The sequence below is a fragment of the Peromyscus maniculatus genome, chromosome 20 (genome assembly GCF_049852395.1).
Source record: "Peromyscus maniculatus bairdii isolate BWxNUB_F1_BW_parent chromosome 20, HU_Pman_BW_mat_3.1, whole genome shotgun sequence".
NCBI lineage: Eukaryota > Metazoa > Chordata > Mammalia > Rodentia > Cricetidae > Peromyscus > Peromyscus maniculatus.
The window spans coordinates 21226584-21253061 of record NC_134871.1 but is presented as its reverse complement, the minus strand read 5'-3'; the positions used below and the strand labels follow the sequence as shown (position 1 = coordinate 21253061).

The 26478-nt window shown below is 42.7% G+C and overlaps 1 protein-coding gene and 1 long non-coding RNA gene across 5 annotated transcripts in view; one reads left to right on the top strand and one right to left on the bottom strand.

Moving 5' to 3' along the window:
- Window positions 1-8510: 8510 nt before the first annotated feature.
- Oxr1 (oxidation resistance 1) overlaps window positions 8511-26478 on the top strand; it is a 414716-nt gene continuing 396748 nt past the window's right edge. For 2 of the 4 annotated variants that reach the window (XM_015997419.3, XM_006978718.4), the window contains exon 1: window positions 8511-8664. The gene's annotated coding sequence lies outside the window, so the exon portion shown is untranslated. Of the gene's footprint in view, window positions 8665-8718; window positions 8935-26478 lie in introns of those variants that run through there. The other 2 variants (XM_042264638.2, XM_076555804.1) reach the window with 2 other exon arrangements.
- LOC143269726 (uncharacterized) lies at window positions 8901-13402 on the bottom strand. Its single transcript, XR_013046352.1, has 5 exons — window positions 13192-13402; window positions 12208-12786; window positions 10469-10609; window positions 10329-10378; window positions 8901-9575 (listed from the first exon to the last, which is right to left on the bottom strand). It is a non-coding gene; the product is annotated as an uncharacterized LOC143269726 (long non-coding RNA).

Below are 26478 nucleotides of genomic sequence, written 5' to 3'. Positions count from 1 at the left end.
TACCTATTCCAAGTCTTCACCAAGGGAGTGGAAATTCATTAGAGATCCCGTGAAGAGGCATGGAGGCCTCTGGGATCCTGATTCAACATTTGGTGTCTATGAATGGTCTTCCAGTGAACACCAGTGGGTCAGAATTAGAGTGCAACAATCCCCAGAAAGGTCTGGGCATCCCCTTTTTGGGACATCTAGGCATACTGGTAACTAAACACAGGCCCTGCATGAAAAACACCAGGAAGCACCATCAGTTACCTGCTTATAGTGAAGAGCTCATTAAGTGTCATGAGGCTCCAGCAACTCTTTCAGTTCTGAGATCTAGACAGGGAATCAACTCCCCTTAGGATAATCCACTAGGTGGTCTGGGTTTAACCACAACTAAACTTCTCTTGGTCTAGAGATTAGGCAGACTCTTAATGTGCTGCTAGATTTTCCAGTTATGGAGACATTATAATCTTTTACCCATGCTGAGGATCTCCACAATTCAGACTTTTGGTAGCTTCATCACCTGTTATGCTAATCACACCCACCTTCATTCTAGTGGGAAAGATTTCACCTACAGTCCCTACAGTAGTAATCATTCATTGTCCTTATTTCCTAGAAACTATTCCTCTCATACTGTGTTATGGAGTCTGGATCATTTTCATAGAACATTTCATTTTAGTTACCCACATGTGTGATGATGAGTGGACGTAGGTTATACTACAGGAACCTTCATGGCCATTGTTGACGTTAATTTACTCTCTCATTCTCCCCAGCCTAATGGGTCATCTAGGAGGCCCAAGATCCTTTCCTAATCACTTGAAACCACTTTTGGCATCATAAAGCATGAGCAATGGTACAGAAGCAGATTGAGGAAAAGTATTTAATAGTATCTCACTTATCTCACAGAGAAGAAATTATCTACATGGCTAAAGCTCATAGGAGTGACCAGAAATGTTAGTAGAAGTCACCCTGTTCTTCCAAGGACAACCTGTAGAACAACATCACCAAATAGTCAACAAAGGACCCTTTGTGGCTTTGTGCCAACTGCCAAACAGTGAATCTATTCTATCTGGGGTTGGGGTATTATTGTTGATACATTATCTCAGCTATAACTGAAGGAGAGGATGGCATGGGGTGGCTACATGTGCTGTACCAAGAAGTCCCAAGTTCACTATGTTTCTCTCTAGATACTTAGTTCCAATGTAAATTTAAGTTGCCTCTGATGGGCATAACCTAAATCAAACCTGAGACTCCAGCTAGACTGATGTTTAAAAGGGTGATATTTTCCTTAGCCTGACTTCTTCTTATAACCTCAAAAAAAGGCAGTCTGAACATATGCTGAGTTGGATCAGTGCCTGTCTGGATTCGTACTGCCTGGAACACAAGTGATCACTAATGGGTACTTGTGTCTGTAGACTCAGATTAAGCACCATCCCTTGGGTCATTTCTGTCTGTACAAACTAGATTAAATCTGCTTGCTATATGCTCCCCAAACTGATTCTTTTTTTTAAGTTTTATCACACTTGTAATAACTCCATAAAATGTCTTTTGTTCCATGTTGAACAAAGGATACAGAAAAGCAGAAAATAAGTTCTATTTTTTTAAAAAAAACAATACAGAATCATAACGCTCTTGCTTAATAACAGATGCACAAGAAATGTTTTTAAATTACAAAATAGAGTTGATAGAGCCTCTGCCTCACTTTCTTAAGCTCTGTACCCAAAAACATGCTATTGTAACTTAAAGGGGTGAATATAAGTGCCATTATATCTGGTTTCAATAGTACTATGTTAAAGAAATGGGGTACATGATTAAGAAAGGTTATTTAAAAATTGTGCTTCTAATTAATGTGAATGTTAAAAGGAGCTCTTTAAGATGCATTGTTAAAACTTACTGTATATAGTACATGTAAAATCATCTTCATCTTGGCTCTTGACATTGATAACTACATTGCAGAAAATATTTTTTCTCATGCCTCCATCTATTTGTTATTCATGGATGGATGATTTTATGGAAATGACAAGCTCTTAGGTCACAGTTGTTGAAGTTTCCATTCTAGCCTTGACTTTGTAGTTTGGTTGTAAGTGTCACTGGTTATCATGGCGGTGTAGTTAATATCGAAGGGATCCCGGAAAGAACAACAGTCAAGATGCTTCCTTTCTTCCTTGGAGTCTAGACAACAGAGCGGCTAATGCTTAAGCTGAACTCTTGGGGCACATCATTTTCTATAGTTATTAATAAACTGCCATAGTCCATTACATTTCAAACAACATTGAAAAAATATCCCCAGGAACATAGTAGTTCATGGTAACTTCAAGAAGTTGAACAACTTCAAGAATAAAATGTGGACTATTTTATATTGAAGTCAGTCCTTTGTTTTCTGCTTCTTCTTCTTCTTCTGGGTTGCTTGTTAGACAGTCTCCTTGGACTCACAGCTATCTCTTCTTTTTCTGCTCTCCTTCTCTGTGAATGGCTAGAAAGTCAAGCATGAACCTCAGGGTCCAATTCTGATAAATGACTACCACTGCTCCTAGGCAACAAGTCTTGGATAGGAATCTATTCCCAGCTGCTTGGATCATGACTTTTACTTGGGAATTCACCTTATATAGTTTAACTATATTTTATGTGAAGATAAAAATATATAGTTAAAATATATTAGAAATTAAAAATAAATAATTCTGTCTTTGCAAAAAAAAGGAGTAATATTAGCAAGAGAGCCCCTGTTAATCTTCATCCATTTTGTGCTGCTGATATCTCCCATTTGACAAAATTAAGGAATTAAAATAGCACAGTGCTATTAACTGTGCTATTGGTATCATTACTGTTGTTAAACTGAAGATTGTGCCATTTTTGTTTAAGGGATGCCCTCTTTCTGATTTAGGGTCTAAAACAAAGTGCCCACTGGATGTGTTCTTTGTACCTCTTTGGTCACCTTGAAAGAATGGCCACTTCATAGTCTTTCTTTTTTTATGACTATGGACTTTGAGCAGTGCTGATCAGATACTTTGTAAACAATCTCTTAATTCGAAATTGTCTGATTTTTTTTTTCTCCTTGAATAAACTGGTTTGTAGCATTTGGGAAAGAATTCTACCAAAATGAGGTGCCCTTTTCCCTCACATGCTAACAGGATGGTATGAGTGGCATTCACATGACATCACCGGTGGTGTAACCCATGTTACTGGATTAAGGTACTGTCTGCCAGTGGTCTCCACTAAGGTGCCACCATATTTTGTTTGCCATACGTTATACTGTTTGGAAGCAAGACATCAACTTCTTTGAGATCTTTTCAGCCAAAACTAATAGAACTGATTTAGTATTTCATTAATGGCCAGATCCTAGACCATGAAGGCTGTGAAGGAAACTGATATACAAGGTTGAAAAATGAAGCTGAAAAAGAGAGATGTTGAGTGAAAATGGACAGATTCATCTCTTTGCTGCTGGTGCTCACAGGAACTCCTGTCTTCCTGAGGTTGTATTTCATGCTGTATTACATCAGTGAAATCAAGTCTTATATATATCAAGATATATATCTCTTATATCTAACCAGTTTAGGGTAGATTTTTATACATACAACCAAAAATATGGTAATTAACATACTGTTTCATTGGGTTGTTGTGTAAATTAACATAACTAGCATGCCAAGAGGATGTACCTACCAAAGGATGTGCAATATGTAATATTAATGGAGCCTTAATTTTGAATCAATTATATTTAAAAGTATAGTGGGAAAATATTACATGATGAAACTCTAGATGATGCTTGATAATTGAGATTTGTCACTGGATGTTATAGGAAAAAGGAAAAAGAGCTGTAGCTCTATCAAGGCATTGCTGCTTGCTCAGTACCTAAGTCGTGTTAGTGTTAGACTTAGGCACACAAAAAGAGCAGCCTGATATTTGAAGTACATAATTATGCACATTCCTCTTCCCTGAGGAAAGGAACATCAGAGTCAAGTCTTTTAGGCTAGGAGCATCTTTGAGTCACATACTGTGAGCATCCTTAATGTCCCATGACTTTTACCTACAGCAGTTTTAGCCTTAACCTGCAGGGGATGGGGGTGTGTGTGAACATTTATATCTTTAGTGCATATCATGAATTGATCTGTTATGACACTTATGTATAGTCATAAATGCAAGAAGAACTGGGGCAAAAGTGACTCCGCATCACTCTCATTTAATGCTTCCTATTCAATCTTTTCACAATAGAGAAATAACTATCAAGGAGATGAACTTTTAATAGATCTTTAATGAAGCTGTCCTGATATTTCCTTTTCTCTTAAAGAACTAAATTAAGAACAGTTTCACTTTTCTCTCTTAGTTCTGATTTTCTAAAGGCAAATTTAGTGTGAAAGACATACAGCAGACAGAAACCTAATGTCTTTGGGTCTAAAATGGGCTAGCCTTGTGTAGCCCAACCCAAACAGGCTTAGGGGGCTGTGTGAATATCTGGAGACACGAGAGCTATTGGACAGCTTGGCACAGGCTATCCCCAGGCAAACTAGTGAAACAGTCAAAGTCTCTATTGTGTGTTATCACATCTCTAGACCTCGCCACTGTCTGGGACCAATGAGGAAATGATTACCCAGCATCACCTTCCTCTAACAGTCCATGAATACCTCAGTAAGCATCTATCGAGCACCGAAGATCAAAATAGATGCAGAAATTTCTCCTGGTGCCAATGCTCCAATATCTTGCAGGTCAGCAGAGAAGAAAAGGCAAGTGTGTGGAAAAGTGAAACAAAAGAGAGCTTAGACTAAGGGAAGAATGAAGGGCTGAACAGAAGAGATAAAAGGCATGGGCTGAACAGGAGCAACCATCTGAACTGGAGAGGAGACACGGTGTAGCAGAAGCCAAGAGGGGAGCTCACAGAAGACCTTGTATGACGTAAAAGAAAATATTCTAGATTTAGTGATTCCTTTTGTTTTTAAGGATGGATTTCACTGTGTAGCCCAGGCAGATATCAAACCCTTAACCCTTCTGCCTCAACCTCTTCAGTGCAGGAGCAATAGGTAGTGACCACTGTGCACAGTTGAAGATATTAGTATAACTACAAAATGCTACTTAAATGAAATGATCCTCGCACTTTATTAATTTACTACTGTTTGTTTGTTTGATTGTTTGTTTTGAGACAGGGCTTCTCTGTGTGACAGCCCTGGCTGTCCTAAAACCCACTTTGTAGACCAAGCTGGCCTCGAATTCACAGAGATCTGCCAGCCTCTGCCTTTCTAGTGCTGGGATTAAAAGTGCATGCACCATGTCTGGTTCATTTATTTATATAAAAAAAAAAGATCAAAGGGTATAAATAAGAGTTCATATTATTTTATGGAACTTCAAGAAAAGAATAAAAACAGCTAATTATTTAAACAGTTCTAGGCATGTGAATGTAGTTTGGTTTGTAGAAGTCTTACTTAGCATGAGTGAAGTCCAAGATCTCCAGTGCCACATAAACTGGCACAGTGGCATGTGCCTGTTAATCCTAGGCTCCACTGCTGAGTTCAAGGCCAGTCTAGGAGACCTAAGACTGTCCCCAAAATATTAATAATAATAATTCTAATAATGCTTCCAGAAGAAACACAGCAGCAGGTATAGGAGCATTCTCCCCCTATCTGATTGGAGGGCAAAGGGAAAGTGTCTTTTTTTTTATTACCACATGGTCTACAATGTAACCAAGTATACTGAACCACACAAGAAAGAATAAGCTTTAATAATAGGAAGACTATCCTTTTCTGATATACTGTGAACTGGAGGCCTCAGCTGTCCACATGGCTCATTAGATGGCTTTAATGAGTGATTCCACTTTGGAAGCAACCCAGGCCCTGAAATAAAGATGAAAAGGCAGCAAAGAGGAGACTAACTGTCGCCTTTAGGCAGGCGAATCAAAGTATCCACACTTGAGAAAAAGATAGAAAAAAAATCTCTTCAAAGTATTATTATTCTTTTGCTCATTTTGGCTAACTCAGACCAATGGACATTCTAGCAGAAATTCTGTCTTGTTTTGACTGCAGGGAGGCAAGACTCTTCGGAAAGGCAGAGGATGTTGCCGTTATCTTGTAAGCATCATCCATCCCTTCAGTTTTTAGGGACTGTCCTTTTGAGAATCTGTCTCTCTCCAGGAGGACAGAGTCATTTGGGTGAGCCTGGACAGCCAGTCAGGGTTATTTTGTAAGACTGGTCTGCTCTTGAGAGTGAAAGTCTTGATCTGTTTTGGCAAAGAAAATAAGACTTCCAACTTTGTTATGTGTGCATGAATGGAAATGCAACATGGTAATAATCTAAGGAATATTAATATCAGCATAGGAAGTGCAAGGGAATTGTGTTTTCTCTGACATGGTTAGGTAGGAGGGAAGCTCTGCCATCTCTGTGCCTCTGTGCTATGTGGACCAATGACTACATGTTCCTAATTTACCTGTTAGTGACTATTGAGTGGTTGTCATTTGGAACTGACGGTCTTGAGTGCAGTGTATTCAGAACTATATATTTATGTAGCAATGGGAAAGGACTTTAAAATGGAGGCAGGTCCTCCTCTGTCAGCATACATCATGTGCATGGAGTGCCATGAAAAGGCCAAGATCTCATCACCATCAAGAGTGGCTGATGAGAAACGGAAGAGAGACAACAACCATGTACACATCACCTTTCATCTTATTTCACTCATGACAGAAAAGGATGGGTATGTTTTGTTGATAGCTTCAGGAGAAAGAAAGTTAGAGATAAAACTAAATTGTGACTGGGGATGGAAGGGTCCGATTTAGGAGCGTGCCGTGACCCTCACAGACATGCAGTGTTTGAGGACTGTGGAAAAACACATCTGTCTAGGGCTGTTTCTGCTGGCTGGACTTCACCAGTGTCCGATAATGGCAAGTGAACTGATCTCCATTGATCCCCCACCGTGAGTTCTTGATGGAGGACGGCCCTCGTCCATGCATGGTCTCAGATGACGTTCTTAACTCTGTCTGAATGGACCGGAAGAAACAGTCGCTTTCAAGAGAACACAAAATCTAGGCTCTGAATTTCCTTTTTAAAAGTAGGGAAAACAGTATTTCAAAATTCATAGTCATCTGCATTTAAAGCAGCTCCTAAATTTTCGGATCCCTTAAGCCCAGTGCAGCTATTGATTTCAGGAAATAATAGGTTATATTTAAATTTGGGTAATTTCTTGTCCAGCAGATTCTGGGTTCAACGAGGTATTATTTCAAGCAAGAGATGCCTCTGGACTTCAATGTCCTCCTCTGTCAAATATAAGCAATGAATTCCTAAGTAGTGAATTTCATTTGGTGATTGTGAGATAAAAAAATAAAACTATAACTTGACCCAGGTATTTGAACATTTTATTCTTATAATTTAAAAAAAATATTAATGTTTTAGTGTACAAAATAATGGGTTTCATTATGGCATGCGTGTGCATCACTGTATTTTAACAATTCATCTCCTTTCCTACTGGTCCCTTTCTCCCTACAAATAGTCCCTCCCTCTTCGGCTTTCGTTTGACAGAGAGATAGACATTTCACTTGAAAAGGAAGGAAGAGATAACAATAATTGTCAGGAACTGAGGTGGGCTACAGCGGAGATTAATAGTGGGGAACAGCTCACTTGCAGTTCAGGTGGTTTTGAGAGGCCCTTGGGCTGATTTGCCTGCTGGATTGATGCTTAGGAAACACGGGGCACATCCCGGCAAAGGGGCAGACTTTCTTCAAGATGATAGAAGGGACAGATTCCAGTCTTCCGAGCTTTACTTTGCCCCCACCCCACCCCACCCCACCCCTACCCCTTTCTCATAATCTGCTACGCAAAGTTGGAAGGGTGGGGAGCGAAGGAAGTAGAAGACAGGGGGAAAGTGAATTACAGTTCAGGCAACAGAACAGTGCCTCCAAGGTCAGGGTGTCAACCAATTATGTAAAATCCTGCGGAAATAGAAGTCAGGGAAAAGCGAGCCCGCTCTGGCATTTTAGTAGATCTTTCCAGAGCCCCCTTTCAACCCGCTACCCCAATGCCACCCTTAGCCAGGTCTTTGTATTTTGCTCGCCTTCCCTCATCTTTCGTTCCGATTGCAACAAAACCAACCTAAAAACTTTTCCTCCTCTCGGTAAGTCAGTAGCGGAGGAGCGTTTTCACAATTTTAGACCAGTTTTCCTCAGTGTCTCTGGCTGAAGCCAGGGCTGCTGGGCAGCTCCGGGGTGGGGGTGCCATCCTAGCCGGCCGCTCCGGGCTGGGACTGGGCTCTGGCTACACTGGCAGGTGTCTGTTCTCCGGGCACAGTAGGATGCCAGCTCCCGAAGCCCGAGAGCCCGCGGCGGCGGGGACGCGCGGCGAGGGGGTGCGCTGGCAGCGGGTGGCTTCCTTCCGCAGGAGCTATTTTTAGCAGCGCATCGCCCCCCTCTTCCCGGGGCCGCCGGCGTGGTCGCCTCCAGCTCGCGGCCGCCGCTCTGCAGCTCGGCGCCGCCTCCCCCGCCGCGGCTGGCTCTTGGTAGCTTCCACGCGGGCAGGTCCGGAAACTGAGCATGTCTGCAAGCGCTCGGCGGCCCCGGCGGCGGTGGCGGGGGCAGAGCCCGGCTGCGTCAGGCTGAGCGCAGTCGGCGCGCGGCCGCGGGAGCGCAGTGCCAGCGCCGCCCGGCCCTGCCGAGAGGGGCGCACTCGCCGCTGCGGGGCTCGCACCGCTCGCCGCAGCCCCCTCCCGCCGACCCGCAAGTAAGTTTGTGCGGCTGCTGGGGCGCCGGGGTGAGGGCTGGGCGCCGGGGGAGCCCGGGCTGGCGAGCCGGAGGAGAGCCTGGCCACCCGGAGAGCGAGAGCGGGCAGCCCTCTGCCTCCGGTGCCCGGCGCTTCTCCCAGCCGCTGGGCAGGTGGAGAGCGCCTGGTTACATGGATGCTCCAGCACAGGCGATGGTGATGAGCAGACCCGGAGGGCAGAGTGGCTCAGGGGTCAGGTGGGGGGCACTCGGGAAGAAGGAAGGACCGCAGGTGAGGGAGCGGACCTGCAGGCCAGGAGTCGACCAGTGCCGGATGGGAAAGGGAAGGTTTGGGGCGCAGGAACCTGCCTGGGAACTGCCAAAGAGGAAAAGTGGGTGTCCCCGGGACGGAGAGAGGGTCAGAGAGCAGAGTGGAAGGCCAGTGTGTCCTGAACTAGGATGCCAGAAGGGAAGATAGATAGAAAGTGGGACGTGTGAAAAGCGGATTTGGACGAGAGCAAAGGACACCCGTGGAAGGGTTAGTGGGCGCTTGATGGGAGGGTGGACTTGGTTTATTTGGGGAATCAGAACAAGCTTAGATAGATAGGCTGGAGAGAGGCAGGTTTGATTCAAGCCTCCCGAGGGAGTGTGTGAGGCAACATGTTGAGAACTGGCTGGCGGGTGCAGAAAGTGGCCTGGAAGGGGGAGGGGGCTGGAAAGGTGATGAAGGATTTGGAGTGGGGTGAGGAGGGGGTGAGGCAGGGATCATGCCGAGGAAGGGGGCTGCTGATGGGTGTGCAGACCTGGGGAAAGGGTTGGAGGTTACCCATGAGTCAAGTCCCCTTGACAGTGTTTAAAAGCGGTTCCCATAGGTTCCTTTGCCGTCCGAGTTTCCTCCTCCATCTCCTACTTGGTTTGGAGGCGTCTCGGCTCCTTGGTATATGTGGACAGAGATAAAGCAGCGGGGAAGGCAGTCACTTAAGGGGAGCCACCAGTGCTTCCCTTACGTGAAATCCGGGTTCCTTTTAAGCAATGTAGGTTTGGATTTGTGCATTACAAACAGGGGGAGTGGTGTGTGTTCTAGGCCACGGGAATCCCTAGTCTCATACGGCTTGGGGGGGGGGGGAGGATGTGTGTTTTGGGTTGGGAAGTCAGGCAGAAGTCTGCAGCATGCAACACGCAGCAGGGAGTATACATGCATGCGTTTGCTGGTGCATGTTGCCGGCCGGGGGGTCGTCTGTGTTGCTGCAGTCTGTCTCCCCGACTGGGAGATCCAGGACGCCGGAGGTGGCCCAGGACATGCTTCCACGCGTCTCTTCTGCCTCCTTTCCCGGGTTACATTCTTTCCTGGCTCAGTGATGTGCTTCCATAGCCTCTTCCTGGTCACCTTTTATTCGAAACCTAATGCTGCTTATGTTCCCTGATTTCTGTGCTTGGAGGGACGCATCTCAGGCAGGGCTGTTCCCATCACCTACTCAGGGAAGGAATCCTGGCAGTCTCTGATATCCTAGGGGCTCTGGAACCATGGGGCCTTCTTAGAGGATGTGGTCCTCTGGGGGTCCCTGGTTCTCCTGCATCCCTTGCAGGTGACAGTATGATGATGACATCCGTGACACAGTAAGGAGGTAGCTTCCTATGGACTGGGAGGGGGCAGTGAGGGGGGTGGGAACAGTGAGCATTGCTTACCTATTTCTGAAGGGGGACCTCCTCTCAGTTCCAGGCATGTAAATAAATGACTTAAGGAAGAGAAGACTAGGTTAGTTCAATAAACAGTCCAAAATCCTGTTGCGAAAATGCCCATTTGACCAGCAAAGATTTTTACCCACCAGCTAGATGAATCAAGAAGGATCTGCAGGTTCCAGGGCCAGAAATGGGAGTGAAGAGATGCGTGTCACCACGGCCATGCCTTCTCAAGCGCTGTCCAGCTGGCCATGTCTTGTCGGTGGGCACATTTTTAAGACGCAGTGCTGGAGTAGGAAGTGAAATTGAAGATGATGCTGAAAACCTGGACCATCTGGGGGTGGGGGGGTGGGGGGGGGATGCTCGAGTTGCGGTCTCAGGCTGCTGCTTCCCAGGCTGGGTCTCTGAGATTATGTCATGACCCATATGTTTAGCGCCTCCGGTGGGGGGAGGCGGTGGTGGTGTTCCGATGAAGAGAAGGGAGAACAGAACTGGGAGTGTTGAGAAATGGCATGGGTTTGAGTTTGGGTTTGGGTTTGTAAATGGTTGGCACAGTCCTGCCTGACCTGTGGAGCGACCCATCCGAGAAGACAGGGCGCCTCTAGCAGCCAGGGTGGGCTGTTTCACTTCATTGGCTGGCCCAGATTTGGGGTCACTGTTTGAAAATATGTCTATTTTTTTTTCTAGAGATCTGGAAGGTGGGGAATTTGAATAAAAAGGTTTTTTTTTCTCTCTCTCATCATTGGCTTCTATTGCTGTGAGTTTTCCCAGTTGATTGGACAGAGCATGTGAAAGTACAATAAGTGATTTGTCTTTTGTAGCTTGCTTCTTTTTCTTTTCCTTCAGAATACAGTTCTAATAAAACATGACTGTATGTTTGCCTGAGTTGATTTGGTGGGGGGAGGGTTTCAAGGAGGGAGGGAGGGGTCAGCAGGGACCGAGACAAGAAGGAGTCCCAAGATCTCTTGAGTGTGAAGGTGAAGTGAGGGGGAGGCTTTATTTATTTAATGCTAAATTTAGTGTGAAATGAGAAGATCCTTCCTCCCCACATCTTGCCTTTTAAATACAAAGGATTGTGTGTGCCCTCCGGATGCGCTCGCATTTCTAGAGTCCTGAAGTCTAACTTGACAATTCTCCTGGAGGATCCATCCCTAAGCCTAGCTAAGCTTCAGCAAACAGTGAGGTCTGCTGCCCTAAGGAAAAGGCATTAAAAAAAAAAAAGGTACAATGTCTCCCTGAGAATAAAAGAAATATCAGTCAAAGTAGGTGAGTCAAAATCACTTTGTCTCACTCCAAGAAGGGATATGATCGACAGGCTTAGAGCAGTGTTCCTCAGCGGAGGGCCTTCCCCCGAGGCAGCCTAGCAATGCGGGGAGACACTTTTGGCTTCTATCAACTCTGGGAAAGGGTGTTATGGGCATTTCATGGGTTGCAGCAGGAATTGCTACTAACATTTGGTGATGAACTGGACAGTCCCCACAGGCATATGGTGCTGGATGTCAGTACAGCTTAGAAACGGCTAGGGCATTCCTAGGATTGTGAACGGTCCCTTTAAAAAGGACCTCAGACTGCTGCATGGCATGCTTGTGCACGCACAAATAGATAAGAAAGTGGATTTAGGTACTGAAACCAGAAGTACAGCTCAATAACAAACATTAATTTTCAGAGATTTCATTACAAAGTGGTCCCATGGTCCCAAATATTTGTTTGAAAGAAATGAAACCTACTTATTATCAGAAGTTCATCTCAGCTTTTAGGAAAAGTCTTATAGGGTTGACCAGATGGCTCAGCGGTTAAGAGCCCCCCCCCCCCCCCCCCCCCCCCCCCCCCCCCCCCCCCCCCCGCCACTCTTACAAAGGAGATGGATTTGGTTCTCTGCACTCACATGGGGCTCACAGCCACCTGGAACTCCCGTTCCCAAGGATCTGCTGCCCTCTTGTGGCCAGCACCGGCACCAAGCATACACATGGTGCACATACAGGCAGGCAAAACATGCAAACACAGAAAATGAAAAGAAATGAATCTTAAAAAAATAAATAAATAAAAACTTAAACTAGGGATTCCTCAAAGGCTGGTTCTGTGCATTTGTGATGTGAACTGAGCAAACGATTGTTACGATAACAGAACTCTTCTCTGCCAGTATGATTCACTATACTGCTTATGCTTATTCACTAGGTTCCCTGTTCACTATATGGCTTTTTAAAAAAGAAAATGTTAATTTGTAAATTGAAATTAACAATCAGTACCTTTTTTTTCTTTAGTCAGTGAGTGAGCAGAATCAGAGGATGAAATGTTAGGGGAAGCCTTATGAACTATTCCAAGGAGAAACCTTGGTGTTCAGTCATCTACAGAGAAGGGCAGGGGATCCAGATACTTTTTCTGTATTTAGTTTCCATATCAAATCAACAGAAGGGTGTGTGTGAAGGGACAACAAGCTTTTCTAGTTCCCAGCACAATGTGTTGCCTGGAAAAGAGGAACAATAGTTTGTACTCATTAGTGGAATGAGATCTGGTGCTGTTCCGGTATAGCCTGCGTGCAGGACCTGAGAACATTTACTAGGTAAGAGCTTTGCCACTATCATGCCGAGACCTAGAAAAAGTCCAGGCTTGCTCAAGGTGTCTGTTGCTTGCCTGACCTCACTCTCTCCCCTCTGTTTATCATCTGTTGGTTCTTTTCAGATTCCTTCTGAGGGAATCATCATTAGAGCTGCTTCCTTCCTCTCTCATTCTAATAGCCATGCCCTGCACTTGGAGCCCTTAATATCCCCGAGGGATTCCTGCAGAGGAGAGATCTCACATACCTACCAGGCCTCTGGAGTCCTCGGTAGCCCCTCCCTCTCTCCTGTGTGTACAAACAGAAAGCTCTCACCTCTCTTCTTGTGGAACATGGGTTTGTCTCTTGGAAAATGGTTGTGGGAAAGCCCTGGTTTCCCACAAAGCCAATCCGGATTTCCATGCTGGTGTTGCTGCTGGTTTAATCTGATGAGTTGCATGATCTTGATGTTGCAAAGGATAGTTCTTTCCCAAGAGAAACAGCCGAGAAAACAAAACAGTGAGAGCAACACCAGGCTCATGGAGGAGCCTATGATATGAACCAATGAGAATCAGATGTATTGATGTAACTCAAAGCATTGGAGAGTCAACAACAATAGACTTTGTCTGTGATTTGAGGTCTTCAGATTTGTAACAGCCTCTGCCTTGTGCACTATTCCCACTGAATAAAACAAAGTCTGTTTAGGATAATAGTTTTTTTTTTTTTATGCATGTCACAAAAAAGAAAAAACAACATGAATATTCGTTTTTAAATTTGGATCAGTTGTAAAGATATATAATGATGTTTTAAAAGAGACCTCAGAAGAGTCTGTGAGATGTAGGAAGCTAAAGAAACTGTTAAGGAGAACCATCGATTTTTGTGTGTTGAAGAGACAGTAGAAGAGATTGAGATTTGAGGCAAGAGGGGTCGGTCCGCATCTGCTCTTCCTTTCTATGGGAAACGGTTATTGATTTTGTTTGACACCTGAGTGAGGAGAGAGGGTTTTCTCGTGCACATACTTGTTGAATAGACCATGCCATCTGTTTACAGTTCTTACAAGCACAGCCTAGCAGGGAGTATTTGTTAGAACGAAGCAGAGTTTCAAGTCGGTTCTGTCCTGTGATGCTTGCAGGAGAAGTTTTGAAGCATACCGTTTAAAGCAGACAGTATTCTGCTGTACTTTTGGGGATGGCCAAAATGACTGAAAACTGAGAACTTTTTTCTTCTATTTTGTGACTAAACTGTAGACAATACCAACATTTAAAATAATGCACAATGTATTGGAGTGTAGTTTTCAAGAGACAGTGAGATAGGGTGGCAACCCGTTTGTCTGTGGAAGCAGATCTGCTGACTGCTGGCAGCTCCGTCATTGTCCCAGCTGGAAGATGGTAGCAGGAAAGGTGGAGATGTTTTCGAGCAGTGTGTGTTGCCCTTGGTAAATTCAAGAACATCAATAACCAGATTTTGAAATTAATGCTGCAGCAAAGGGAAAGAGAGTTGCTGTTTTAAATTTCACTTGATTGTATCTTTCCTAAGATTCATGGGTAGCAACTTACGGAAAACAAAGCTTTACTCGTGGAAGATTTTTGCCTCTGTAAATGCTTATTCATTACAAGGAGCCGGGAGGCTGACACACCTCCCAAGGCTTTCACCCTTCATCATGATGTGTCTTCACTGTCTTCAGAATATTCAGTGTGCCATGTTGTTGCTCTCAGACTGCCTTCTGAGTTTGTGATTTCGAGTTCCTCTGGCCAAAGAGGTAAAAGGCCTGTCCTATTTATCACCGAGAGCACAGTGGCTGTTGTTGACAGCAGCCTGTTTTATGCAAGGACATGTATGCCCTTGACATTTGTCTGCACCATCACTGGCTAAAAAAACCCAGAACTCAGCCTCCCGGACTGGGAAGCCTGATTTCAGCAATTTTGATTTGAACAACTGTGTTGTGACCAGAGTAATAGTTGGACCAGAATACTACCTACTCAGGTCCAGGGGAAGAGGCCCAGGCCTGAGGTTGGTTAAGAGCCTTGCAAATTGAACCTAGAAGTCCTTACCAGTTTATGACTTCGGGTAGGTTTTATTTTTCATGGATCTTCAGCTTCCTCATCTTTAAGTGAGAAATAGTTCTGTTTTTCATTCTGTGGACTTGGTTATAGGGTTAGAGATGATGATCAAAATGATCAAGAGCCTTTTTGTTTTCTCTTATTTGTGATGACTATAGTGCTTTAGGTAACAATATCTCAAAACAAATGTGCAACCATGGATAATATTTAATTAGGATATTTTTATTTGAAAATTAAAGATTGATTCTAGTTGATAGTTCTAGTATCGTGATTATAGTGCTTTAAGAATTAGGTCAGTGGCCCTGGATGTTGCGTGCCTTTAATCCCAGCATGTGGGAAGCAGAGGCAGGAGATAGATCTCTGTGAGTTCGAGGCCAGCTGGTCTACAGAGCTAGTTCCAGGACAGCTAGGGCTACACAGAGAAACCCTGTTGGAAAACCAAACAAAACTGAATCAGTGTCATTGCATTGTGCATTCTTGAAAAGTTTCAGGTTTTAAAGACAGATGTATTTGTTAGCGCTGTCCTGTTGGCATTGGGCCGGCACTTCCTGGGGCATGATTAAAATATAGCAAGCTCTACTAGAGTTTAGGGGACTTAACTATATTAAAATGCAGCAAGTCCTGCATCATGAATGATGGCATATTTCTAGTGATTGTTCTGGAGTTTCAACATAAATGGAGCCAGTGCTCCTTAGTTCTCTTCCTTCAGGAGACAGCACTAGACTGTGTGGGCAGGCACGGCACTAAATACAGATGTGTTCATCAAATAGACTGATACCTTTCTTTCATGAGATACTTGAGAGCATCATTTCACTATTTCCTGACAAGAGTCAGGGGATGAAGTCATTATGTAAGCTGTGAGCTAACACAATAATTTATCCCTTGATCCTGGGCCACCCTGGCCTTCAGCGCTGCTACTGTGTACCAAATGGCAGTAGCCACAAGGCTACCATGATGTATGCACCAAATACTTCCGAGTGTGCACAAGCATGGGCAGCTAACTAATGTTCCTCTAAAGTTAATTCGTTAGATCTTCATACATTAAAAAAAAAAAATTCACTTCCCAGTGGGGCTGTTATTCGAAAAAGAGAAAAATCTTGTCAGATGCAGCTGTTTTCTAGATAAAATGTGGTCTAACATTTTGAATTAATGTATTAATGGACTAAAGTGTTTTCCTCTCATCTATTTTTAACTCTTTGCGTGGAACACATTGACTGGATGTCACAAGTCCACATCACACATTCAGCAGAAGAATGTTGACCATGATAAGTGGCTTCAAGTAAAAACATGTTTTCTTTTGTCCAAAGGTTTTAGTCATAAAAATAAATTTTGTTGCCTTATTTTGAGGTGTTTCCAAATGGGATAGTAAAATCACATTTCTTTGCATTTTTAAAGTTAGCATTGAGGCCGCTATAAATGTGGTCTACTTGTGGTATGTCATTGTATCAGTTGGATTTTTCCAGCAGAGTTTCCAACAATGAGGGACAACTTAGGCTAGGCATGTAGCTGAGTGTTAGTGTCTATGTCTCTCACCCATGTAAGGCCTCATGTCTACTCTCCAGCACTGCAAAAGTAAATAAACAAATACATATTTCTTTCTTTCTTTCTTTCTTTTTTTTTTTTGGTTTTTCGAGACAGGGTTTCTCTGTGTAGCTTTGCACCTTTCCTGGATCTCCCTCTGTAGACCAGGCTGGCCTCCAACTCACAAAGATCTGCTTGCCTCTGCCTCCTGAGTGCTGGGATTAAAGGCGTGCGCCACCAAAACTACAGAAAACAATAACGCATTTATTATCCATTGAATCATTTTGGGATCTTAAATTCTTAAGAAGCTCAAGGCAGCATATTTATTTATTTATTTATTTATTTATTTATTTATTTATTTATTTATTTATTTATTTATTGGCAGGGTTTGTGTTGCCCTGGCTGTCCTGGAACTCTCTGTAGACTAGGCTGGCATTGAACTCACAGAGATCCACCTGCCTCTGCTTCCTGAATTCTGGGATTAAAGGTGTGCACACCAGCACCTGGCAAGCTTTTTTATATAACTAATGGATCATTAAAGTGAGATTTTAATGTGATGCTCTTTCCAGCATATTCTTTGATTTTTTTTTAAATTAGAAATCCTTTTGGGAACTGTATGACAGAGAGAGCAGAAGGCCATCTAAATGATTAGGATCTTGTTTTTAGTTACCTGAAAAGAGAAGTTACTTTCTAACAGAGGAAGAACCTGTTTCACTGGATGATTATCTCAAAGCTTATCTATGCTCAGCTCTCTATAATTATTTTGGAAAATCTAGTATTTCAGTCAACAAGACACCAAAGGAAAACTTAAAAAAGTTGAATAGTGACAGTCATTGACTTCTAGAAAAAGCAAAAAAAAAAAAAAAAAAAAAAAAAAATCACTCAGCATTGTTCATTATGTTCTATACTGAGTCTTACATTCCAGTACTAGGTACACAACATGCTTGTCATTGAAGATTGTGAGAACTTTATTTTTTATTTTTTGGTAATGGAGTTCATAAATTATTTTTGCTAACTTTAATGGAGGTGAGAACTAAAAGAGCTTGACAAGTTCAGTGGGAAATTATTGGGTTTCCCATCCACTTCTTGGATTGAAACCCATAGATTTGCTAAGATGACAACAGATAAATTATAGAGTCTCTACACGGACAAGTTTTGAGGCTGTCATTTATGTTATTTGGGGGGAGGAAAGAAAGGAGATGTTATAATCTTAAATTACTTTAGTGAACCTAATAGAGAACATGTTATGGTTAACTTAAACAGAAAAGCACTCATAAGATCCTTATGGTGGAGTTCATGGAATTAAGGAAAAGATGAAGAAACTTGGCAAGGGTAGGACCCAGGGCAGGGATGGATGATTTCTAGCTGTTTACCATCATTGAGTCTCTACCCTGAAGACAGAATCCAAAGAGAAGAGGGAGGGTAAGGAGATTCAGGATGCAGAGCCTTGCTTCAGTGGTAAATTCACATGAAGGGAAAAAACAAAGACATGAACCACCACCAAATAAAACCTTCCAAACAAATCTTGAGTGTGTTATCTGACTAGATGTCTAGAAGACAAGGGCATTAACCATATGGGTTCCCCATGCTCTCCTCTGGATCCCACAGTCTATTCCTAGCAAGCTCCTTACCAAAGAATATTCATTAATCCCAGATATATCCCTATATTTTCTCTCGACTGTCAATACAATGTATTCCTGGGGAGAGGAATCTAAGATTAAGTTTGGGGTTACTGGACTGTGCAGAGTGGAGATGTGGATCAAATTTAGTATTTATTTTTGTGCCACTTGAGGAAGAAGGTGTAGAAAAATTGAGCAAAAGCGAATGAAAGATTTAGGACCATCAGGCCTCAAACTGAGGCTGGATCCAGAGACACTCCTCATCCCTGCCTTCCAGTGTTTATAGCAGCTGTGTTCATTGGTGCCCTAAGCTAGAAGGAACCCAGACACCTATAATTTCAGCAACAAATGAGCATGTCGTAGTGGTGTTCCATAGGCTAGAATGTTAGTTGGGAGTGGCAAGGAATGTAGGGAATATTTCTGGGCTTATCTCTGTGCCAGTGGCCACTGAGTAGAACTTCAGAGGCCAGAGTCATGACGTTTCATGAAGATATGGCACTTTCAGAAAATAGAAAGACTCAGAAGTAGATTGTAGCTGGAGTTTTTCTCTCCAGGTTCCGCCAAGCCCCGGCAGTCCTGTAGTTCACTTGTAAAATAAACATACAGACGCTTACATTAATTAAACTGCTCAGCCATTAACTCAGGCCTACCATTGTCTAGCTCTTACTCTTATACTCAGCCCATTTCTGTAAATCTGTATGTTGCCATGTGTTCCGTGGCTTTACTTGCTGCTTTTACATGATGCTCCCTGGACAGCAGGCTGGCATCTCCTCCAGACTTTGACCTCCCAGCCTCTCCTCTCTGTTTGTCCCACCTATCCCATACTTCCTGCCTGCTACTGGCCAATCAGCATTTTATTTATTCACAACATACAGGACATCCCACAGCAGTAGATCCAGATAGTTATGGGAAAGCTGGACTGGCTTAGGGTGGATTATCAGGGCAGGATACAAAGCCAGCTCTGAGAAGCTACAGTTCTAAGGAAATACCTGGATACTGTCTGACTTATATGTCAAATCCTACATACTTGTAAGTAAGCAATTCCTGTTCTAGAAGTTGAATGCTTCTGTAAACACGTGTGCAACTTTTTAACCCACCCAGAATTTACATACAATGTGTTAGACATCATTTAAAAGTGAAGGGTCTATAAGAAAAAATGAACATCCCTCTCAAACAGAAGCTTTTGAATTGCAGTTGTCGGGCACAGGCAGAATTCAGTTAGTAAATGAACTTGTAGAGAACAGGCTGTTTCTCTCCTTGTTTACAAAGCTCTTTGGAGAATTTAGCATTTCATTATTTTGAGCCTGGCTTATGAAGACACCAGTATTAGCATACGTATGACTTTCTTACCCATGAATGTCATATACAGTAGTCTGCAGATATTCTCAACAATCATTTATGTTCATCACAGTGTTGAAATCATTGCCCATGCCACACTGCTCTTAAAACCCTTTTCTTTTAGGTATCAGAGAGATACCTATACCATGCCACAAATTTGCCCTTTTAAATTTGGGTAGTTAATTTCTGTTGAAGTTCTGTATACATCATTCTGAGTAGAAACTATAGGCTCTTAATACATTCGTAGAGACATGCCCTAGTGGATGGAGGAAAGACCATGTGGCCTTAACCCTACTCAAAGAACTATGGGGAACTAAGGAATGTTAAGAGTGTGTTGTGGGGGGATTATCTTCCTCAGGGAAAAGCACACAGTTTATTACTCAATTACAAATGGTCACCTGAGAACATGCATACAGGTAACATTATACAGACTGAGCAGGTTATGTTTAGGAACATATACATACATGTGTGTAAAAACAGTTGATGAAAAAGGAGGTCATGTATTTGAAGGAAATCTAGGAGAGGTATATAGGAGGAGGAAAGAGAAGGGGGAAATATGTTATTATATTATAATCTCAAAAAATAAAAGATACAGAATCTTAGCTCTTACTTCTCCCGATGAGTTCTATTTGGTCTAAGTGGCTTGGGGGCAGAAAACCAAACCTTTGAGTGTTTTAACCAGTCACACATTTGCACTGATACACTGGTCCCCTGTGCCATTTTGTAGAAAACAGAGCTCCTAGAAGGCACACAGCACTTTCCAGCAGAATGGTCATGTTCTGGGCAATCACAGGTTGTGTGTGGATTCTCTGGAGATTGTCGTCCTACAGTGGAATCAACATGGCTAAGGACAGGACTCACACATAGGAGCTGCTCCCCATCTTCTCTATCTGGGGTGAGGACTTCCTGCCATCCACATTGATGGCTCTAGACTCTGGAACCCACAGTGCAGAGAAAGATAGCAGAAACAAAGTTACTAGTAGGTTCAGCCTCCTCGGGTGTCTGGGACTCTCTATGACTGATGTGGATGTTGGATCTCATAGAGCAGGGATATTTTTTCTCCCAGTTTTGGAGAAAAATGTCTGTTTCTTTAAACACCTGAAAAGCTGGGTCTGATCCTAGTGAACACATCTCTCCGTGCCACAATCTCCATTATCCTACTTGTGTTCACTTTCAGACTTAGTGATTCTAAGGGCTGTCATGTCCCAAAGAGTCACCGGCTGACTTTAATGTCAGGAGAGAGAGTGGGCTCCAGGGGCCCGTGCTGGGCCCTTGCTGGCCCCTGAGCAACGGGAGGAATGCTGCTCCTATGGGCTGAAACCCACAAGCACATCCCTGTCTTTTCTAATGATAGACTTTCTAAGCATCACTAGATAGCTCTTTATTTTTGGAGTCTTTTAACAAGGTTTGCCTCTTTTGGAACACAATCTGCTTTATTTTAACTTTTATTATTGATGTGGTCTGGCCTTTAAACCTCAGAATTATCTAGGAATTTCCTGAAGTACTGAAATATGCTCTGATTGTGGCCATCTTGTTGTGTTCCAGAAATGCAGGTCATAACGAAATCTGCCAAATCAAAGTACATTTTGGCAGAGACATATTTACTGGGAGAGAGAGGTCTTGTACTTCATGGAACACTGTTCTAGACCTTTATCCAGCATCCCCAAATGCACATAGCATCTCCCTAACAATTACCTAGCATTCGGGTATGTACGAGGCACCCAGCAGGTGACTTGGGATATCGAAAGGCGAAGCTCATGGCTCCTAACCTTGTGTAGGTGGTTTGTGGGGGAGGCATTAGTTGAACTTCTTGACTGATGTTGTAAGGTCCACGTATGTGGGGCTGAGAATTGTGCTGCAGGAAGGAGGGCCTCTGTAGATCTAAGGCTGCTTGGGGTTAAGAGAAGGAAGAGAAGGATGTTCCTGGCAGAGAAAACAGTATGGTATATCAAGAAAATGAAAGATGGTCTGAGTGTCGGGAACAGACATGAGGTTGAGACCAAATGGAAGTGGAGTAAACCAAGGAAGGACAGTATAGAATTTTCTAGGCAAGGCAGAGGATTTTGGTCTTTAAAGTAGAAAGTAGCCTGATAAACTCTCTTTATTGGCACACGAGTCATTATATTTATTTTCCAGGGGAATGGCTAGCATTATAAAAGGCAGGAAGTCTAATAAGTGTTTGAAGACAGAGGTATTACCTTTAAACATTGCAGACATGATACACAACTCACCATACTTGTGCATTACTACAGGTATGCATTGATGAAGCATCGGCTTCAATGCTGGCATCACGTTATTTATTTTTATTTGTTTTGAGGTTCTGATCTGAGAGAATTCTAACTATTTGCCTTTGTCATTTGTCTTGAGAAGTTTCTATTATAAAAAACTACTGACATTTATTTCAGATGCTTTTTTAAAACGGCTGCTAAAGTTATTCATGTATTTGCTTGCTAATTTTAGTTGCTATGGTTTATATACTTAGGTGGATTTTATTATAAAAGGCTGGTCAGACTATTGTAATAGAATAAAAATGACTTGCACACAAAGCCTTTATTAGGGTTGTTAATATCATGCATAACTGAATTGATAAAAATTTGAATATCCCCTTTGTGTATCTAAACACATGAACATTTGGCCAAGGACTGCCTGAACACTGTTTTGTATCAGGGCATCCTCAGTCTGAATTTGGAATGAAAATGAAAGTTTGAAACTTTTAGATAATTTAAGTAAGAATGTAAGATGAGGTCTGTATTTAATATGTGTGAGTGTGTGTGAGGAGAGACAAAATACTCTCTCCAAAGTAATGCCATCTCTACTTCATTTGTAGGATTAAATACCAATATCTAGTAATTACTCCAATCTTGTTACATTATTTTCACAGGAAATAACCTTATATTTCTAGGTGTTCTGAGGCATTGAACATTATGGCGTGTCCTTCTCTTTAATGCTGCCAACCATGAGCCTGTGAGCTCCCATATAAACAGTTTCTGAAGTTCATGAAGTCAACACAGCTTGTAGTCTCTTTCTTACCCAGGTACTTATTACCTAACAAATAGCAGACATACAAAATGCTATTGTAATGTGGGGATTTAACAAGGCAACTCCATGTAGTTAAAAGGAGGTTTATTTTGGGATAACTTCCAGCTAGCAAAGGGGTTGGTTACAGGATCCAGGAGAGGTGAGGTGCAGTCCAGCCAGGCTCTCTGGAGAACTCTGACTCATCTGCCATCCAGCATCCAGGATCATGAGGAACCAAGAGGGCCCGCAGGTCTGGATCTCCGGTCTTAATGGCTCCTGTCCCGGCCACGCCCCAGGGGCAGGTCCTAGGTAGGCATGGCAGTTACTAGCTGCCTCACTGGGACAGTGCTTCAAGGTCAAAGCTGGAACAGCTATCCACACTACGCTATTGATCTTGCACAGTGAGGTGCTTTGAAAGGTACTCCAGATAAAGATGTTCAGGGATGACTGAAGCATTTATAGAGAGATATTTGTGTGAATGCTTGGCATCTTTACTAACAAAATGTCAACAAGATCCTGCAGTAGTATCAAAGTTTTGTTCTCCAGAGGGTCCTTTTTTGATAATGCACCACTATGTCTTTAATCTATGCAACCTTCTTTTGTGGATGGATTTGGTCTACATCAACCTTTTCAGTCCCTTGGTTGATGTGAGGTGACCTGAACCCTTGTCTCCTCTTACTGAGGGCTGCACATGTTATCTAACCAACCTCTAGTTGTATGTGACTGGTTCAAAGGTGCCTCTTGACCTAATTGGAAAAATGATGAGAGAACAACTCTCTGGAGAGTGGTTGGACACTAAAGGATGCTCTCTTTATCAAGGGATTTTCAACGTGGTCAGGATTCTTTCCAGAGGCCTTGGTCATCTTTGTTACGAAATGGAGGAAACTCAATGAAACTGAAGCCCATCAGGGATAACCAGAGCAGGCAAAAGCACACATTCCCTCCATGGCCACCTTGTCTGTTGTGGCTTCATAGACACATTTTTTCCCCATTTCTGTTTAAGCTAATTTGAGTTGGGTTTTGTTTGTGTCACTGAAAGGAACCGTGGATGCTGTCCCTAAACAAACTGTCCTATGCTGAGGTGGCAGCAGGGAGGATAAAGGTTTGCAGAGGTCATGTGGCCTAGCCGTGGAAGGTGGGGAAATTTCTTTTGCTTCCAGTTAGAGTTTTTAAAGAGGGAACAAAGGATAAGGGCAGGTGTTCTGTTGCAGTTTCTTTTAAGTAGCATAGAATGCTTTCACCAAAGCTGTCTACCTTCTGAGGTACTCCATCCTAGATTGCCTCAGATACAGAAGGGAGACACTGTTGCCATGCATTGCAGAAACAAACCTAAGTGAGCACTGGCTGCATCCTAGTTACAGCCTTGCTGTTTGAAGTCCATGGATACACTTAACTCCTTTGTTATGTATTTGCTTTTAGCATGAGGCATGCTAGGTCTTTTGTTCAACAAATAAGATATTATAACTCTGATAATGGCTTCTGACTTGAATAAAAGGATTAGAGGGATAGCAGTAAAATAATAAAAGGCAAATTATTTTGTCGACTCTGTATTTCTAGTTACTCAGCAATAAAAAACCATTTATGCTCTCATTTGGACACCACATCGAGAGAAAACATGAGTCAGTCATTTTGGATGCAAAATTCTGCCATGGCTTCATTCCGTTTGGTATCCTGGGTATCAGCTTCTTACAGGCACTTCCTTTGAGGAGGGGAAGGACAGATACACAGTACAATCATGGAAATTAGTGTTTCAAGTGTCCTGCAGGAGAAAATGGAAAGTGGAGTGATTATACAATGCTCTCTCCCCCATCTGCCTGTGAAATGTTCTAAGACCCCAGTGTGTGCTTGAAACTGCAGACTACCTAACCTGCAGAGTCTGGAGCATTATACAGACTTGATTTTTTGTTTCTTCTCCTCAGTACCCCTCCCCCTCCATCCCTCCTCCTCCTCTTCTTCCTCCTCCTTTTCCCTGACCCCCCCTTCTAAGATAGTGTGAGTTATTTTGCCTAGGCTTTCTTCCACCTCATGATCCTCCTGCCTCAACCTCCTAGTGCTGAGATCAGAGGCACACTCCGTTACACATGGCTCGGCACTTTAATATGTACATACTGGTATGAAAGAGCTTCCTTTATACATTGACACAGTGAAAGATTGACAATAGCAACAGTAACCTATACCAATTATGACAGTATATTGTAGTGAATTTTGAAGTAAAGAAATTTTCTATATTCTACTTTCAGACCATTGGCTAACTGTTGACTGAAAGCTTAGAAAGGAAATTGTGAATATAGGTGTGTGCTGTGCAGACATTTCACAGATTTCTACTAGTGGCTTGCTTTTAACCACTTCTTCTGGAAGAGAGACATGAAATGTGTATAAATTAGGACTGTTTGTGGCTAAAAGGAGTCTGGGGTATGTAGGCTATTATTAAGAGTCATTTTATCTTAGACTAATGCTTGTTCTTATGGATAATTTCTGCTAAGAAGCGTTATAAGATAATCACTTACCTAAAAATAGACTCTGCTTACTAAGCTGGAATAAGAAGTTAGCTGCACGATGTCTTCCAGTGTCCACTTAACAGTCTTTCAAGATGTGTTATAGTCTCCAAGCATAGAGAGAAAAATGACCTTAACCTCCGTTTTCCAGAGGGTCCCCAAACACCATCATAAAAGGAAGAACTGTTTTCTCTTGGTCAGATAATTTACTGGGAAAACTCTTTCATTTCTAAAGAAGAACGGTGCCCATGAAGAGCATCATGAGTGATACCACGTGAATAGCATGGTATTCAACTGCATTGAGTGAAGCAAGGGCATAATAAAAGAAGGAAGCCAGCCAGCAAAGCAGGCTGGCCTTGTGTTCTTAGGAGAGTGTTGAATGAACAAAACCAACACTCATATTTAAGCTGGGAGGATGTTTCTAGTATTTGGGTTGTTATCAGTTGCTATCTTAAGTCTGTGTAGCTCACAGAACATAGCCCCCTAAGGCTGCTCCAGCCAGATGGAGTGCTTCCTAGTATCACATGGGAAGCGGCTGGAAGCTCTGCTTAATGTACAAGGGAGTGCCTTGTACAGTTAGACCTGTCTTTCCTCTAAGTTCTTCTACCAACAAGCAAGTTGCAATGCCTTATCGTCATTTTCATGGACATGCACAATGCCTATGCAGCTGAATGGAACCTCTGAGGGCAAGCCATACAAACAGATGGGCTTCCTGGGCACTGAGTGTTTCGTAGTAGACTACTGGTGTGATAGTATTCAAGTCTGGAGTAACTAACTACCAAAGCCAAGACTGTATGAAGCTGACTGAAATTCAAGTAAATGATAGTGGTTGCAGCCTCAGATGTATATAAAAATACTTTTTAATATTTGTTTTCTTAAAGTGTATGCTCTATAGGATTTATATTTTTCCTTCTCCTGTGACCCCATCCACTACTTCTCAAATTCAGTTTCTTTATCATATATAGGTAAATAAATATGTAAATATATTTATTGTTGCCCTTATGTATGTTTTTAGGACTGACCACTTGGTATTGGATAACCACTTAGGACGCTCACCCCTGGAAAGACTTGTTCTGCCTCCCTCTGCATTCTTTAATTGCCTGTACCTATTCATCTAGGGGTGGGTCTTGTGAAATTCCCCCATTCATGTCGCCATATCACATGGCACTGTCATTGTTCAGTTCTTATTTAGGCAACCACATTGTTGGGATTTAACAGGTGCAGCATCTGATATATATCAATCACTATCTTGTAGCAGCCTGGTTCTTTTTAATTTTTAAAATAATCATAACAGTGTTTCTCAGCTATGTCTATTAAATGAGAGCAGCTGAATGACATTGCAGTAATATGGGACGTGGATTTATATACAATATGTAAGGCCTGCCTAACTCACTATAGAACAACGTTTTCATATAATTTCATATAATTTAAGATCTAGTAATTTCTTCTTCTTGCTTGTTCAGCATCATCTGGAATTTACATGTGGTCTTTGGCAAGGATCCTTGAAATCTGAAGTTGGTTGTGCTTTACTAGCTGACCACTTATCTTCTAGTGATTCTAGGTTTCTTGCTG